Below are 7,058 nucleotides of genomic sequence, written 5' to 3' on the forward strand. Positions count from 1 at the left end.
CTCCTGTATTTCTTTAAGGGAGTTATTTATGTCCTTCTTAAAGTCCTCTATCAGCACCATGAGATGTAATTTTAAATCCTACTCTCCCTTTTCTAGTGAGTCGAGGTATCTAGGACTTCATGTTGTGGGACAACTAAGTTCTAATGATGTCATGTATCCTTGGTTTCTGTTGTTAAGTTTCTTGAGCTTGCCTTTTGCCACCTTGTTTTCTTTAGTATTAGTCGGTCTTGCTGTCTCTGGCTTGAGGTTTTTCCTCCTGTGGGCCTGTAAGCCTGTGTCAGAACACCTGAGAAATCAGCTCTCACCTGTCAGGACCCATACACAGAAGGCTGTGGAGCAGCCCCAACTCCTGGATGCAGATGGTGGCTGAAAGGACCCTGCTCCACAGCTATTGTGGCCTGTGCACTCCTTGCTGGTCACACCTTACACAGTTACTGAAGAGAACATTGTGATCTCACCTCCAAGTCCAGGAGTCAGAGCACTCCCTCCTTATGTAACTTTTAATTGTACTTTATGATTTTTGCATCTGAGACCTTAAATGATTTTAAGAGGAAACCCTAAAGACTCTAGTGTAGAAGTTATAGAAAATCTTTTCTACATGTATTTTTCATATATGTACTGAGGTATCAAGCGGGACTTTATAGCTCCTCTTTGGATAGTGGGTGTCAGAATATACATTACTAAAATTACCTCAATTGTGTTTGATATGGTTCTACTGAGAGAGGAAACAAATGGGAAAAATCCAAACCATGAGTACGGTATTGGACCCGATACTTTACATTATTAAGAGCTCAGAAACTAGGGCACATTCCAAGGTCACTGATGTAGAATGCTTTTCTTCAGAAAAGATATTAGGCTGTGGCAATATAATCCAAAGACTGCGTTGCTCCTTTTTCAACAATGAAACTATAAATAGCATTCTGGAACTAGGTTTATAATATCTTAGTTTAATAAAGACAGCCTTTCTCAGTGGCAGTCAACATCATTCTCCATAAATGATTTTAACTTAGACAATGCATGTGCTACTTTTTGTCATTCTGTCACTGAAAAGTAAACTCTCAATTGCTTTTACATAATTTACACAGGCATGAAACAGCATGGTTTCTAACCAGTACTTAATTAATCACACCAAATCAGGCATTTATATCTATCCACTGATAGTTTTCTTTAAATTGTATTCAATGTCTCTCAAATTCTGTAAAAATCACAATCTTGTATTAAAATATCATTTTCATCACCATAAAGAGGGCATTAATCTGCTGGCATGGCACAGTAAGTCAAGTGTTGAAGAACAAACAACGGCATGGTGGGGTCATGGCTAGTTCTTGGTGCACATCACTAGTCATCATTAATCATCACTATCAACAGGATCACCATTCATTATCACTGCCCCCTCTGATAAGAATTATTATCTTTAAAGTTATTTCCAGATTAGACACTCAGCCAATCAGAAGTTCCTAATCCTGTAAGTATTGTCTTGGAATTAAACTCTATCCTAAGTATTTTCAGGCATGAAATCAAATTGAAAAGGTAGTACAATTGCCTCCCATAAAAGCTTCCATTATTTCAATTAGCATTGCCAATTAAGATAAATGGCCTAAATAATTTTGGCATCAACCTTTAAAGCCTAAAAGTCTAATGACTAATTTTTGTAAAACTTCTCCTGTCTGACTTTTCTGTTTGTTGCACATGAAAATTAATTGTCTAAAGAAAAAACATTCAATCAAGTAGTTCGTATTTCCTTATATAGTATTATAATAAGCTGGACTTTACTTGAGACTACCCACTACAGTCTCAAATTGTTGTACTCAAGATTGTTTATCACCAAGATTCTTGTGTGTGTGCCTTCTGCTGCAGTGATTATCTATTGCATGTTGATTTGGCTCACTTTCCAAAAGCCAGTTTGTTAAGAGTGACCACAGCAATGGTAGTCTGGACATCTGTCCATGAGAAATTGGCATGAAGTGACTAACTCACTTCACAAACACCAACAAGAGCTCTTTGATTCTAATACTTTTTACTGTGTATTGGGCCAAATGTGAGCTCTTTTCCAGCTCATGTAGGTTTTAGTCACCACATACTTTGCTCTGCATATGAACTTTGGACTTTGGACCCCTTTAAAAGTTTTGGGGATATGCCTTCAGTGCTAAATCGGACATTATCAGCATTTATGCCAAAAATATGAAGAAAGAATAGAAGCTATGAGGTTGAATGACTGTGAGGAGAATATAATCACATTTTCCTCTGGTCTCTGAAAGTTCAATGGCTAGACAGCCACACACATCTGATCCTAACCTGGTGGCATGGCCCTGTACTTTGGCTGCTTTCATTCACATATCTCTGATCTTGACCTCATAATTATTCAGAATTTTCACTTTACATTTTATTTTCAACTAATTAAAGACTGTCAGAAAAGTAATTATTACAATTTGTGCAGACTTCTATATTTATTTTGGTATATTTCATATACCAAATTGGATGTATGTCTACCTCAAACCCCAGTGTCTTATGGATATAAAACTGGCTACTATCTAAGAGAGTTATGTTTAAAAAAAACGCTTCAAATTATCATTTACTGACCTGTATGTGAGTTTTAACTTGTTTCCTTAGTTTCAAGACCTTGCATTCTTTTTCTAGCTAAATATTTTCTATCCCCAAGAATATAACAGGCTAACATTGTCTAGCCAGATTACAAATACTAATGTTAACAATAAAAATGTCAATTTTACTGATGGAGTAAGGTGAGGAAGAGAGAGGAGATAGTAAAGAGAAGGATTAGAAAAAGTGTGAAAATGGAAGAAGTCCATGACACACTTAAAATAGATTGTCCATACAAAATCCAAAATAAGGCACACTGAATATATATCAATAATTTTTAATGTGTGACTCAAATACTGAGATTGTAGAGAAATTGATAATTCATGTAGTCAGTTGACAAATTATATTTTAATCAATAGACTTAGAAATACATGTGAAATAATACTTGGAGATATTTGTTCTTACAAATTTCCTACAAATGTGTTAGGTATGGTGATACACACCCATAATCCCTCTACCATTTCCCCCTCCACTTCTTTGAGAGGATCAGAGTTGGGGCTGGGTATCTCCCAGACTTTGGCACTTCAGGTCCCTGTGAGGCTAGGTGTTCCATCTCCTCTTGAGGCCAGTGAAAACAACACAGGTAGTAGAACATATTTCACAGACAGTCAACAGCTTTTGGGATAGNACCAGCTCCAGTTGTTCAGAACCCACATGAAGGTCAAACTATATATCTACTACTTATGAGTGGGGAATTCCAGCCCGTGTATGTTCTTTGGTTGTTGTTTCAGACACTAAGAACCCTAAGGGTCCAGGTTAGTTGACTCTGTTGATCTTCCTGTGGGGTTCCTATCCCCTTCAGGGCATGTAATCTTTCCTCCTATTCTTCCATAAGAGTCCCCAAGCTCCATCCACTGTTTGGCTGTGGGTGTGTGTATCTGCCTGAGTCAGCTGCTGGGTGGAGCCTCTCAGATGACAACATGCCCCTGTTTGCAAGCATAACAACATATCGTTAATAGTGTTAGTGTTAGTTGGTCATTCCTTCAGTTACTGCCCCCTTACCTCATGCCTGTATTTCTTATAGACAGAATAAATTTTGGCTTGAAATTTTTATGGGTGAGTTAGTGTCTCTATAACTCCACTGGGGTTTTAAAAAAGAATCGGATTGCATGTTGTCCTATGCTATATATATTAATTGCTGTAACTAAATGTTACAGTTTAAAAATTATTACATATTTTATACAGTAACTAATGGCCTTTGAACTGCTCAACTATTATCAGAAACCATTTTGGTCAAAATTATTTCTGAGTATGAGCATAATTCTTTGACACTCAACATTCATTATAAATTTATTTATTTGTGATATTTTTTGTATTGCTGTATTCACACATCTTACCACAGTGAACATCCTTATCACATGACTACATTCCATTTGATAAGGAGAATACATAAACTGGTCAGATACTATTTATTTCCAATAAATAATTTGTGTTTTGTATTGCTCTGATGAAACACCGTGACCAAAACAACTTGGAGAGGAAGTGGTCTATACGACTTTATCCGACCTTCATGTCATTTTCATTATGGAAAAATCAGTACATAAATTTTAAGCAGTGCAGGGACTTAGAGGCAGGACCTGGTGCAGAGGCTATGAAGGGGCACTGATTACTGGCTTCCTCATGGTTAGCTTATACTTATTTCTTCCAGAACCCAGGAACATTTACCCCAGGGTGATAACACTCAAAATGTGTTGGGCCTTCCCCTATAAATGACTAATAAAAACCATCAACTGGTTCTTAAGGAGGCATTTTCTAATTTTATAATTTTTGCATTGTGTTTGAAAATCTTTTTGGAGCTCAGTGAGATGCCTTGGTGGGTAAAGACTACCAAGCCTGGTGATCAAGACCCATGTGGTAGAAGAGAATAGGCAACTCCTGTGACCTATACATATGTACCATAGTGATCATGTTATTACACACAGACACACAAGCACACACATATATGTATATATACATACACACATACATACATATATACATACTAAATATAAATGTTAATGGAAAAATTGAATTTGAAAGAATATAAAATTCATAATAAATATATTAATTACATATTATAATGCTAACATTTTAGGTATAGTAATTACAATTCCACCCATAGAGTTATACCTTCCCCTTCACAGCTTCTGAAAACTGTAGTCATCATGAGCACTTTAAATTACACACAAACTTTGAATATAGATCATTGGGCCTTAAGGTTTAGATAGTTGCTATAGTGGTCAAAGATTGAAGGAGAACTGCAAGTCTTTTACCAGACTTAAAGAAAAAATGCCAGGTTTATATTGGAGCTGTGCTAAACCTCCAGGAGTTTGAGGGCTTGTTAAGCTTGACAGGAAACAAAGAAGAAGAGCAGGGGCAATAGCAGTGTTTTCAATGCAAAAATTCTTTCTAAGGAGATGACAAATTTATCACAAGAAAGGAATAGCTTCATGTTTTATGACGAGAAGTTGATGGGAGAAAATTTATCACAGATATTTTTCATTTCCTTCCTCTTGTAAATCACATTGTGACTTCCACTTTTATGAACCCCCTTTTGTGTGTTAGTTTTATTCATTTGATATAGGGGTGGGGGTGTGGGTTTGCTATGTAGTACTGCCATGTAGCAGTGGACAGACTAGTATCCATTTAGACATGGTAAAAGTAGGTTTGCAAAGCTCAGGGTTTACCAGCTAACGTGAAGCAGACATTCACAGTGCTCTATGTCACTTTTCATATAATTAATATTTGGGGCTCTTGGAACCAGAGTAAATAGATGGAAGGTTTGGATATTAGCTCTTTTGTAAACAACATACTATTGGGTTTTTGTTTGTTTGTTTGGTTGGTTTTGATCCAAAAAATTATCTTCTAATAGCATTTTGGAAAGTAGATAGTCTCCCACATGGTATATTATGTAACGTCAGCACAAATATATGCTATCTGCTAATAATTTAAATGTGTTTTCAAAAGCTAGGCAGTTCTGAAACATCTATTTATTTTATGATATGTGCAATTACTTAATCTATCTGTACTTCATTTTCCTATATCTAAAATAAATTTTTACCTCATAAATTCATTACAAAGATTGGATGAGATAATATATTTAAAAGCTAAGAAGAATGCCAGAATTATAGGGTTCACTCAATAAATGTTATCTGTACCAATTAGAGAAGGAATTATAACTAAATGAACAAATACAAAATTGCGTTGAGCAAAACTTACAGTAATTTTTAAAATATGGGTAAGGGCACATGACTGGCATAGTGTAAAAATCCTTATTTTGGGTGATGGAGCAACATGTTTGCTACTGAGAATGACATGGGGCCCTACAAACCAACAACTGGCAGGATTGTCAGAAATTCCTAACTATACTCAGAAGAAATTATTATCAGCTAGGGGCTTTCCTTTAGAATTTTGTGATTTAATAACTGAGCATTAAATATTAGATTTAGTCTAAGGAGGTTCATTTATGAGTTTTCTACTTTTTCCCTGTCCTCTAATTTTCTTGGAAATTGCTCTCTGTGTAGGTAGGACTACTTGGCCCAGAGGCAACAGTGATAGCATCTTATCACTGCATAATTGACGCTCACTACAGGATATTTTAAACAGTTTGTTTTCATGCAATAATAGGGCTCAGCTCTTTCACTCTTTGTCACTACACTATATGAGTTACTGTACATAGAGACCACGTGTTTAGTAAGAAATGAGAGACAATTTATTCCTTATTTTCTGCCAAAGGCTTTATTATCTGATGGCTGAAGTAGTCTTGAATGGCTGGTAGATGAACTCGTAACAGAGCTTAGCAAAAAGCATGAAACAGAGGTTGAAACAAAATTATTTTCTGAAGTTTTATGAGCAAAAGACTTCCAGGCTAACATGTTAGCTTAACTATCCTAAATCAAACACTTCAGCTTTATAAATGAGCATTACTCTAAGCTATAATGTAATGTGTCCATTTCTGTCACTGTTAGCAGGTGAACACAGATGACACAGGAGTTTGTTGGGACATACCTTAGCCACTTCCATTGGAACTGTCTCAAATAGGCAAAATAGGTGGTCTTTGTCTGAAGAGAAATGTCACCTGCAATCTGAGTACAGCCAAACCTCTAAAGGAGTGACCTATTTCCTCCCTGCAGGCTTTAGTATTTTTAACATCGTTGGCAGATGGACTTATTAGGGTCTTCATCACTGTTTATATCACTTATCTGCTCCATTAAAGCCATTAGCTTATTCATCACAATTGCTTTAAATTCCTGATCTGCTAATGCCTAGTTCTGTTGGTCTCCAAGCATGCTTTGTCTCTTCAGATGTTGTTGGTAGCTTTACAGCATGCCTCATGATGTTCAGTTGACAGCCAGATAACACAGGAAGCAAACAAAATCAAGCCAAAGAGGTCAACAAGTCTGGAATTATTTGCTAATTTCAGCAAGACTACGCTGTGCTTAATCTTTACTATAGCTTGAAATGTGAGAAGCTGAAAATCT

The sequence above is a fragment of the Mus caroli genome, chromosome 17 (genome assembly GCF_900094665.2).
Source record: "Mus caroli chromosome 17, CAROLI_EIJ_v1.1, whole genome shotgun sequence".
Lineage (NCBI taxonomy): Eukaryota > Metazoa > Chordata > Mammalia > Rodentia > Muridae > Mus > Mus caroli.